A 12,471-nucleotide genomic window follows, 5' to 3' on the forward strand; every position below is an offset into this window, starting at 1 on the left:
CAACTCTGTCTTACTCCCCTCTCAATCACTGCTTCACTTTCATGCCCCAATACTCTCGCAATTTCCGTCTGGTTTCTGTACAAATAGTAAATAGCCTTTCCCTCCCTGTATTTTTCCCGTGCAACCTTCAGAATTTGAAAGAGTATTCCAGTCAACATTGTCGAAATCTTTTTCTGGGTCTAGAAATGCTATAAACATAGGTTTGCCTTTCTTTAAACTATCTTCTAAGATAAGTCGTAGGGTCAGTATTGCCTCGCCTGTTCCTACATTTCTCCGGAACCAAAACTGGTCTTCCTTCGGGCGGTATCTACCAGTTTTTCCATTCTTCTGTAAAGAATTCTTGGTAATATTTAGCAGCTGTGACTTATTGAACTCATAGTTTGTTAGTTTTAACGCCTCTCAGCACCTGCTTTCTTTGGAATTGGTGTTATTACATTCTTTTTGAAGTCTGAAGGTATTTCACTTGTCTCATTCACGGTCCATTCACATTAATGTTATCACCTGCCGAAAGCCACCTTTCTCAGTACGGACCGTTGCGAGATGTGCAGGAAGAGTGTCATAGGGGTTCTGCAAGGTACCGACAGGGACGTGGAGCCATGCCGACTTCAGTGCCGTGGCCAGCTGCGATAGGTTTCTTGGTTGAGGATCCACGGCGGGAACATCCCGATCGAGGCGGTCCCACAGATTCTCGATTGGGTTTAAATCCAGGAAGTATGGTGGCCCGGGGTGTACGGTAAACTCATCCTGGTGCCGTGCGAATCACGCACATACAGCGCGAGTTGTGTGGCACTTTGTATTGTCCTGCCGACAGATCCCATCGATCCGAGGAAGAACAAACAGCTTGCAATAGTAGACGTGGTCCCCAGAGATATATGCGTACTTGTGTTGATCCATTGTGCTTTCCAGAATCACGACATCACCCAGAGAATGCCACGGAAACATTCCCCCGACCATATCTATTGCAGGGTGTTTGCCTCCATCTGTCCTACGCAGCGTAAAACGTAATCCATCTGAAAAGCAACATGCCGCCATTCAGTGGACGTCCAGTGGAGGTATTGGCGTCCGAATTCCTTTGTCGCCGATGAACATCAGTCGGCATGGGTGTATGAAACAGGCACTCCGGCACCTCTTGGGGAAATCCATACGCAGCAACGTTCAGTGAACGGTCATTGAAGAGACACTGTTGTTAGGTTCATGTGGGCGGTCAGTTGGTGAACAGTTTCACGTCTGTTCGCACGTACAAGTCACCGCAGCCGTCTAACACCCGTAACATATATGGCCCATGGTGAACCACAGCTTCCTCGCCGCTGGTTTTGAGTATCATCATTTTGCCATGTGCGGTATACTTTAACGAAGGCGACTCGCCAGCAGTTTAAAAACTTAGACGTACAGAATGCACTGTTATCCGCCGCTTCCCACCCCCACTACTACCGCTGCCACCTGCCGGCAGTTAGTGGATATTGCACGTTGATGCCAAACATACACGGTGGTCACATTAATGTAACTGGGCCGTGTACATCTTGCATATCAGGTGGAACAGTTTAGTCATGGCAGATTCTCTCAAAGATATCAGTAGTTCTGACGGAATGCCATCTGCTCCAGCTGCCTTGTTACGGCATAGGTCTTTCAGTGTTGTGTCAGATTTTCTCGCAGATCGTGTCTGCCATCTCAGCCTAACCTATTTCCTCTTCCCTTTCAGTAATATTCCCTCCAATTTCATGTCCCTCGTAGAGCCCTTCTATATACTCCTTCCACCTCTGAACTTTCCTTTGTTTGTTGAGTACCGGTTTTCCAGCTGAGCTCTTGATATTCATACAGCTGCTTCTCTTTTCTATAAAGGCCTCTTTAATTTTTTTGTAGGCGGTATTTATCTTTCCCCCAGTTATACATACTTCTAGACTTACATGTTGACTGTTGTTACAAGGCCAGATCAATGGTACAGAATGTAGCCCCTGCAACTACTGCAAAGGCTGCTTGCCCCTCTTCAGGGATTTGTCAGTTGCCAACTCATCATACAAAAAATCATCTATCAACAGAGCTATGGCCTCTGTTACTGTGCGTCCTTTCGATCGATGATCATCCAGGGCTATTTCTTGAGCGGAATGGTTTCTCAAGTAACTACGCCTGCCGGATGTCCTGAACAAAAACGGTTTTTGGATGACGTTTATATTCGTTGAAGGAATATGTAACTGTTGTCGTAGCAGAATGGATTCTCAAGTAACTGCGCCTGCCGGATGTCCTGAACAGACACGGTTTTTGGATGACGTTTATATTCGTTGAAGGAATATGTAACTGTTGTCGTTTGATGGCGAGTGGCTCCTATAAACAGCATGCAATTTTGCTGTTATCTCGTAGCACGTTTTCCTCAGTATAATAAAAATCAATGAAGCCCGACTTTTTTCCATTTCGGCTAAACCCGCGAAACACAACTTCACTGATAAAGCTACCAACCCCAAACTAAAATATGAATCGGTAACGTGTTTGTTTTGGTGTCATCGGACACAGTAACTCCGAAATTTTCTAATACCATTACCCCTAACTTCAATAAGATATTACCTATTACACTGCGCCCCACGCCCCCATCATCTAACTAAAATTAAAAATAATTTTGTTTAAACACTTTCATTGTTAAAATGACGAAAGATAAATATTTAGTTTTTGTAGGTGTTTTATTAAACCATGATACAATTGGTACTGCTTATTTCTAACAACATCTTTTTACAGAATGTTGATGAAATTCTGAGTGCATAGCGAATGCTACCTGCAGCTACTTCTCGGAAAAGAAACCTCGGTATCCACATTGAGGGTAGACAGTTCTTACAAAACTCCTCCCCCTAGCGACATTTGCTTGACCAAAATCGTGCACCCTCGTTCGAAGTTAGCCAAATTAAAAAGTATGTATTATACCTAGGCCTACTGTTTGTATATTACTTGATTGCTGGACTTCTTATTCTGAACTGACAGAAATTGGAAGGTTTCAGGCGCCAATGCTTCGAGTCTGACCACCGTCACTAATTACAAAAAATAATAATAATAGAATAATAATCAGTATACGCCGTACAGAATGGTAATAACGATGACATATTAACTGTAGTATTATGCTGTCAAGTACTTCGTTTATTGTTTCGAAGTGAATAATAAAGAAATTTCTGGTCTATTGTGGGAACTATCAACAACTGGGAGAAAGTATTTTCATAATGTATTGAATCGTATGTAATGTATAAGGTTCGATTTTACTATCATAGGTGCGTAGTCCAAAGTATGTGCGTAGTGAGTGGACTACGACTGGAAGACGTCGTTCATACATTCGTTTCACAAGCTGTAACCTCTGCCACATTGCGTCACACGTTACAGCTAGTATTTGGAAAAAAATGTATCTAATGGTAAATCAAGGAATAAATATTACATTCTTACGAAATAGTGATAATAGTAATTATCTTTTGAAAATAATGTAGTTTTGTGACCAAAACACTCGAACTTTTCAGTTTTTGTCCCCTAGAAAGTTACATTTTACCCCTCAGGCATAATTACGCCCAGTTTGGGAACCACTGATATAACAGAAGGCGGTAGAACATCATCTGTCGTCAAAGACGAGCACTTAGCGGACCACCCTGATAGAAGCAACGTTACGATATGCAAGAAAGACATGCTCAAAATCACATCAAACAAAATTGGACTTACGGTTTTGGTTCTACGGCAGTGGCCCTAGGTATGTGTGTCAGAGCTGTGAAAGGAAGTTGTGCACCCATTGTATGCTTTTTTGTCAAATCACTCCAGGGCTGTTACAAAATGCCTGATCAGTATTTCTTCGTGTCTGGCTGTTGCATGAACTATCCAGCCTCATGATAGTCACTGTGCGGCCCGTACTATTGCTACGTAGGGACTTAAGAAACTAAGTTACGCATGACCATCTCACTCTAAGCTAAGACCATGGCGCAACTAGAGTGACGCATTTTTCAGAAGGTAGTACACGTTCCGGGTATCCTTCATCAACGTGTGGGAGCGAAATGGCGCGACAACTGCAAACGCACTCCAGAGTTGAAGTACGCGGGGCAATACTATTTTTGAGGGCAAAAAGTGTAAGTTGCGCTCAGATTCACCCTGAAATTTTAGTGCCATGTGGACCAAACGCACTGTCGCGCCCAGGCATAATGAAACGATGCCAACAGTTTGGCCGAGGTCGCACATACGTGGGTGACGCTGATCCGTCGTACACCACGCGATTTCCATTTTGTCGGCAAGCTGAAATAACATCTAAAGGGAAAGAGATTTTACAGCCAGGAGGACGTTCACACATCGGTTATGGAATGACTCCGTTACCAAAGGGCGGATTTCACGAACAGTCGTAAATGAGTGGTTGGTCTAGATGCTAAAATCCACATTATTATACACTTGTACCAAATGGCTTCGCATTTGTAGATGGCACCTCTATATACTGTGTAACAAATTTCGAGGAATGGATATCGATTCTCAGTTGAAGTGGTGTGACCACACAATGATACTTGCAAACAGAATGTCATCAGCAAGTTATGCCCTCACAATCCTGTCATCACTATATAACAGCCAGTGTCTTTTAGTTACATGCTATTCATTTTTACACTCATTTCTTTGGTATACCATTCTTTTCTGGGGGGACAAATGCGCAAAATATGAAAATAATTTTCAAACTGGAGAAAAAGGCCATAAGGATAATAAACAAAAATATTAGTCGAGCTCATTGTAACGATCTGGTGATTTCAGCTGTACCGAATGAGTATGTTCACCAATCAGTTGTACAAATCAAAAATAACATTGATAATTACAGCACAAACAGCTCTGTCCATGTCGTTGGAGCAAGATCTATGTTGAACTTACATGTACCTAGAAAGAATAAACATAAAACTAAAAACAGTGTTTTATGCCAAGGAATACAACTGTATAATAGATTTCAAAAGGAGAGTAAAGAAATTGCTAAAACGAACGTATTTAGAGCGGCAGTTAAAAAGTATCTGTTGGGAAATACATTCTACACATTGAAGGATTACTTGGATAATGTAGAGTAGGGATTTGGTAAAAAAAAGTAACTCAAAAAATAATAATAGTAAAAACAATAACGATAACAAAACATCTGTATTCCGCAATATATATTTCCTCTATTTCCTTTTCTAACTCTTTACACCTACATCAGGAAGAAAATTGAGGAAGGTATTGAAAAAAGAGTATAAATTTTCACACGTTTCAGAATGCTAGCAAAACGAATGGTTGCTGCAAACGGTCAGGCTACCGTTGAGTGAGTTTTTACAGTTGTTGAAGCATTGTATTTGAGAAACCTTGGAAAACAAGCGGAAATGGCGTATAAATGACAGAAACTTCGTATTTAAAGTACGTGGAGATCCTGCAAGTCTTAATTGTGTCTCCTTGGAGTTTGTTAAAAACGCTGGCGAATAGTTGTCATGCTTGATAGCCTTCGAAAGACAGAAAATAATCGTTGAGTCCCAGCATTTCCCATATTATTATGTTGTCCATTTACGACATTGTCGTCTCAAAACCAGATTTGCCTGCATCGTGCTAGTTGGGCCATTGTGATATAGCTTGATTTCGCTATTGGAAGTTCAAAAACCACGTTATGCTAACATCACCAGAGGGGAGCCGTCTTCCATAGACTTGAATTTGTGTTGTTCGTTAACACTGAATGCTTCTTGCGATTGCCGCACACTGGTTACTACAGTATGAGGCAATTTTATCGGTATGTTGTCATCCGCTGTGAGTAACAAACGACGTCTTTAAGTTGGTGACACAGTCTTTTGTCAACCAACGCCTCTGCTCGTTGCTCAACGTGCGTTGGTTTCTAAACACTCGCCTCTGGACACGTGTTACAGTTTGAATTGCTGCCATTTTACTTTAGTCGACAACGTGCACTCCGTCATGACCAATTTTTTGTTCACTATACGTCATCAAACTGGACCTTCCTTTTTCTGAAAGTGTGTATGAAACAGACCTTCCTATATAATTCAGAATTAAAGTTTTCTACCTCTCGCAACACAGAAATGAAGCGTTAGTTGATTAATGGATGTGACAAAATTGTGCATTTCTAATTCTTGAAAATAAGAAACGAATGCATCGCTGTATTGAAGCGGTCACAAACTTCATGTGCGAAACAGAAGTTACTAGTGTCCTCCGGGTAAGAAATAATTGCATTTTTTTTTCAATATACTGTACTGTGCACTACAGTTTGTACTACTTTCTAATGTGAGAAATAATCATTTCGAGTGACTAGTGATGTAATGCGAGATATTGATGTGATGCTAGTCATCCAACGGTTCATTATGAGTGGACATAATTCGTATTCAGATTTTTCTGTGCTGATGTGCTGGGAAACTGCAAAGTGAATGCTGTTATATGAACTACAATATAGTGTCTAAATTAATACTGAAGAAATCCATCACGGGGCTGTATTTTTTGGCTGTTATACATCCTATGAACACAGTTGTTGTAATTGGAAAAAAAAACTGTCTTGCCAACACAAAATTATTGGATATTGGATGCATCACTGCGAATGACAGCTTGGTGCTTCCAAGCCAGACTGACTGCCAAAGTATGGAATGTTGTATTTGACACTTACTGCTGCGGTAAAATACTGTAGCAGTAATACTCTTGTTCCGTTCAGTGCCAAGTTGTCTTGTTAAATACGTTGCTATGTCAATATTGTATCCTCTACTCGGGAATGTTAAATGTTACGTTCTTGACAGTACTAGTGTATTGCTTCGTGGTATATTAGACCCATTCAGAATATCCCTCTTCTCGAACCCGAACGCTGAAATGAACGTGAATGCGCATCGGTGTCCATAATTTTCTCGTGATCCTGGCTTTTTACTATGCTTTCACGTTATTCAATAATAGTGGTTCTCGAAATGTTTCCACAAAATCCGAGATCCAACAAAACTCCCCGTGAATTCCACAATAAAAATCAAACATCGTATATGAGACGAGACAAATAAAGATAGTTAACATTGACTTATCAGCAACTATGCCGCGCGGAGTGGCCGCGCGATCTAAGGTGCTGCAGTCATAGACAGTGCGGCTGGTCCCGGCGGAGGTTCGAGTCCTCCCTCGGGCATGGGTGTGTGTGTTGTTCTTAGCATAAGTTAGTTTAAGTAGTGTGTGAGTCTAGGGACCGATGACCTCAGCAGTTTGATCCCTTAGGAATTCACACACATGTGAACATTTTTTATCAGCAAATATCAGTCCAGCATATCGTGTGCATGTGAGGATGCTCCATTAATGTTCAAGAACCATACTATGATTTGAATAGTGGAAGTTGAGTAGTGTTCATTACGACATAAGGGTATAAAGTGAGTGTACTAGGTGTGTTGAATTTTATTGTGGTTCCGCATGTGGTGTGTGGGGTACAGTTAGTGTGGTTACGATTCTCCTATTTTTGAGCAGAATGTACGTAGGAATACGTGATATAGGACTTGAGTGCATTTAGGAATTTGCACGTTAGGTTTAGAATGTCATATGATTTTGAGAGTTGAGAAACAGTGCAGTCGATATTCCTAGAAACAAGATGCGGCTCAAGTTCGTCTAGTACAAGTGTGTTATGTCTAGAGTGCAGAGAGGTATGGAATTGTTAATGGCATCATTGCTCATCGTAACTAGTTATAACGCTTGGTTAAGATGGTTTTGATGATGCACGAGGACTACAGAATTTACTTCGATTCTAGCAGTCTGAAGGCGACGTTAGTAAATTGCTGTATTGATGTAAGACACAGAAACAGGTATTGTTCGGCTTTCTGTGATTTATCGTAAGCTTTGATATTACAAAAATTTTCTCAGAATACTACCTTGGAGAGTGACACTCGATTATGTTTATCAGTTTCTACGGCGATTTGAAATATTACGTCAGTGAAAGAAACAGACAAACCGTAAATTCGCGTAGTCATTTTCATCCATTTTACGTTGGAGTACGATATACATAGTCCGCCCTCTTGGTCTCGCGGTAGCGTTCTCGCTTCCCGAGCACGGGGTCCCGGGTTCGATTCCCGGCGGGGTCACGGATTTTTCCTGGCTCGAGATGACTGGGTGTTGTTGTTGTCGTCTTCATCATCATCATTCATCCCCATTACGGTCGGAGGAAGGCAACGGCAAACCACCTCCATTAGGACCTTGCCTAGTAAGGCGGTGCGGGTCTCCCGCATAGTTCCCCTACGCTCTGTAAAGAAGCATGGGACTTCATTTCATTTCACGATATACATATCCATTTTGTCAGTCAGTGTAAAGGAGGTCAAAATCAGTTTGTTACCATCCCTGTTCGTACTGTCCATCAGCTCAAAAATGCAATAATCTTTACTGATCCTAGAAATTATTAAGAGCCATCGGGAAAGGCCTCGAGTTCTAATCCGGCAGTACGAGTGTCCTAGTAATGACCGTTGTAACCGTTGACGAAAATGGCTAGAGGTGAAGGGAATTTCAGATCAGTCGCGGAGAGGTGGCGGTTATTGAATGAGGTAGCCAATAGAGTCTTCAACAGAACTGTTGCCGGCAAACAGTGGCGCGTGCCAGGGAGATAAGTGGTCGCCGGACGCGTCCGGCAGTGTTTGTTGTAACTCGCCTGGGACAGGGGGGCGTTGTGCAGTCTTAAGCGCGAGCTATAGTGCGTGGCCTATCGTTTGTCAGTCCGAGGCGTACGATTTGACACGGCGGGTGTTGTGCGGGGCCATTAGGCTGCCGCGACGGTCTAATGAAGTCTCGCTTTTGATTCACGGTAACAGTCTTAAATTTTTATCTATTGGAAACGTAAGGAATCTGATCCACTTAGCTTCGTGGGGCAAGTGAGAAGGTACCCAAATGAGAAAAGCGTCGACATTGACACGCAAGCCGCCAGAGTGGTGTCAAACCGAAAGGCTCGCGTCAGGCTGGGAGCCACAAGAAACCTGAAGGGTTTAACGGACGAGAGCCACCGTGAGAGCATACGTGTGACAGTATGGTGGACTTACGCGTGCAGCTGATAGGGGATGACGGGCTTCTCTGGCAGTGTGTCGACGAGCGGCGTCGGCGTGGGCGGCCGGTTGCGTCGGTGATGTGGCTGCAGCCGAGGAGGGCGCCGGTCGCTCGGCGGGCAGGTAGCGCGTCTGCTGGGGACTGACTGGTGGGTGGGTGGCGAGCGCGCCCTGCCGCGGGGCGCCGCTATTTCTGGCGGGGCTTGGCGGCCCGCGCTACGTCACGGGGAGCAGGCGAGCCGCCGCCGCCGGCGCCGGCGCCGCTGCACCTGGTGCCGCTGCGTACATAGCACAGCCTGCGGGGCGTCACACGCCGGCGTGGCTACTGCAGGACCCACGATCTCGATGCGTAGAAAATAGAGGACTTCAATTCGTGATAACTAAATTTTTTCCTCCTTTCCATAGTTCTCAGTTTTTGTGCGTTTTCCAAGTAATATGCGTGCGGTAGCTAATCAAAGATTTCAAAACATTAACTAAACTTTCCCCCACTTTAATCTGTTATTCCAGATAATATTTTCAATGTGCCAATTAATCCTGCATTTAGTTTTACTGAAAAATGTGTTAATCAAAAGATATGACTAATTGAAAATGATTGTATATTTAGTCATCAGAAACTTCTACTCAGCTAGAATTAATCGTGATTTGCCGTGACCAGGAGATCAACTAAGGATTATCTGGTCGCCTGTACTTTGCTAGTTCATTTAGCGTTACCCAGGGTGCACGTGTAGTATTCTACTACGGACGCGAACTAGCTACCGCCCAATCGCCTTACTCAGCATGATCTATAAATTACTGGAGAGACTTATGTACAACAGAATGAGCGAAGTCATTCTGGAGGCTGTACCGGTAGAACAGGCGGGCTTCCGGCCGAAAAGAAGCTGCACGGATCAGGTCCTCGCTCTAACAACCTACATCGAGGCGGGCTTCCAAAGACAGCAAAAAACATCAGTGGTATTTGTTGACCTGACGGCGGCGTTCGACACTGTCTGGAGACAGGGCCTGATTTATAAGCTCCTCCGCATCGTGCCATGTCTAAAAACGGCTAACCTTATCAACGAAATGCTCTGCAATAGACCATTCCAGGTTGCCATCGGTAACAACAGAAGTAAATTCATGAAACTTAATAATGGCCTGCCCCAAGGTTCAGTACTGGCTCCACTGCTTTTCAGCATGTATATAGCCGATATGCCTAGAACGAGATCCAAAATGTTCGGATATGCGGACGACTTGGCCTTGGCCACACAACATCGAGTGATGGAGGAAACTGAGATCACACTATCCAGCGATTTGACCACTCTAGGAAAATACTTCCGTGACTGGAGGCTCCAACCCAGCCCATCCAAAACAGAGGCCACTTGTTTCCACCTGAATAACAAATTAGCAAACAAAGAGCTCAAGATCCGCTTTGATGGCGGCATTCTTCCATATAATAGAACACCAAAGTATCTGGGCGTGACACTCGATAGAACATTGAGCTATAAACAATACCTTGTAAACACTGCTGAAAAAGTCAGAACTAGAAACAACATTGTCCAAAAGCTTTGTGGCACTAGTTGGGGGTCCACTGCCTCCGTTCTGCGTAGCTCTGCGCTAGGACTTGTCTATTCTGCAGCGGAGTACTGTTCCCCAACATGGTTAAATAGTGCTCACATCAAGAAGGTGGATGCAGTCTTGAACCAAACGATGAGGATTATCTCTGGAACGATCAGGTCAACTCCTGTCCAATTGCTGCCTGTATTGAGCCATATCCCGCCGCCACATTTGCGCAGAGAACACGCACTTGTCAGGGAGTGTCGAAAAATCCAAAATAGCCCAGATCTTCCTATCCACACCCTGAGTAATGGAATTGAGCAAAATAGATTGAAATCCAGACACCCCCCTCTCGCAAGTGCCAAAGATCTGGTAAAGAACGCTTTTATTCTTGAGGACCGCTGGAGAGAAGAATGGGAGGAAAAGACACCGCCTCAGGTTAACACCTTATTGGGAACATCTAACAGACCTCGGGGCTTTGACTTGCCCCGCAAAATCTGGTCTACCCTTAACAGGATCAGGACGAGCCACGGCCGTTGTGCGGACTCCTTGTACAAATGGAGCATAGTGCCGTCACCACAGTGCGACTGCGGCGCTGACAGGCAGACAATTCACCATATCGTGGTAGAATGCCCTCCGAGGGCCTACCCTGGGCCAACAAGGGACTTCATTGATGCGACTAACAGTGCAATCGATTATATTTCTAACCTAGATGTTTGTTTGTGATATTGTAACTGTTTTGTGTGTTATGTACTTTTAGATTTTTCATACGTGATTTGTACTTGCCATACGCTAAATAAATAAATCTACTGAGCTAATCCACATATTTAAATAAAGGAACATACAAGTTTAGATAGATTCGCATTTCACAAAAGTAATTAATTTACGGAATAATTAACGTCGAAGGTAACGACCGTCCTAATTTTCTTTTGCCTCTTTATGTTTGTGAGATTCCGAACTTTGATGTAATACTTTCGTCGAAATCATATTCTATGAAAAATACGGCGAACTTCACAGAATGACTAAGTCACTAATTAAGATTTTTCATAATTTATCATACCGAAAAATATTTTCAAAATGACAGCCACACCCCTAAGTAGGGTGAGCGTACGATACGACTACTGCCACCGTCATACCTAAGCAAAAGATCTGGCAGAGAACCCGAGGAAATTCTGAACCTATGTAAAATCGCTGAATGGTCTAAGGCTTCCACCCCGTCACCTGTTGACTAGTCTGGTTTGCCAGTTGAAGATAGCAAAACGAAAGCTGAAGTTTTAAATTTCAGGTGCAAGAAACCGTTTACGCAGGAAAATCGTACAAACACACCGTCCTTTGACCATCGAACAGATTCCCCTGTGGACGGCATACTAATAAGCATCCCTGGCGTAGAGAAACGACTGAAAGATTTGAAAGCAAATAAATCACCAGGTCCGTATGGAATCGCTGTTCGCCTTCACAGTGAGTACTCTACGGCATTGCTCCCTTACGTAGCGTACATTTATCGTCATCACTAGCCCAGCGCATAGTCCCAAGCGACTGGAAAAAGGCGCAGCTGACTCCTTTGCATAAGAAGGGCAAAAAAAGTATCAGGAATATTGCAGATCAATACCCCTAACATCGGTTTGCTGAAGAAAGCTTCAACATATTCTCAGTTCGAACATAATAAATTTTCTTGAGATCGATAAGGCTATATCTACGAATTGGCATGATTTTAAAAAGCATCGCTCGTGCGAAATTCAGCTTCTCTTTATCTCACACGACATACCGCGAACTATAGATGAAGAGCAACAGGCAGATTCCATATCTCTAGATTTCCAGAAAGCATTTGACATGTGTCCCATTGAAGACTGTTAACGAAAGTACGAACATATGCAATAGGTTCCCAGGTACGTCAATGGCACGAAGACTTCTTAAGTAATACAAAAAAAAAATGGTTCAAATGGCTCTGAGCACTATGGGACTT

General features: G+C 43.3%; 2 protein-coding genes across 5 annotated transcripts in view; one reads left to right on the plus strand and one right to left on the minus strand.

The window, feature by feature from the left end:
- The window catches only part of LOC126101164 (trichohyalin-like), a 223,276-nt gene extending 214,150 nt beyond the window's left edge, over positions 1–9,126 (minus strand). The window contains exon 1 of the mRNA XM_049911859.1: positions 8,976–9,126. The gene's annotated coding sequence lies outside the window, so the exon portion shown is untranslated. The remainder of the gene's footprint in view (positions 1–8,975) is intronic.
- The window catches only part of LOC126101165 (trichoplein keratin filament-binding protein), a 796,043-nt gene that overhangs the window by 249,307 nt on the left and 534,265 nt on the right, over positions 1–12,471 (plus strand). The window lies entirely within an intron of this gene.

Source organism: Schistocerca cancellata, chromosome 9 (genome assembly GCF_023864275.1).
Source record: "Schistocerca cancellata isolate TAMUIC-IGC-003103 chromosome 9, iqSchCanc2.1, whole genome shotgun sequence".
Taxonomy (NCBI): Eukaryota; Metazoa; Arthropoda; class Insecta; order Orthoptera; family Acrididae; genus Schistocerca; species Schistocerca cancellata.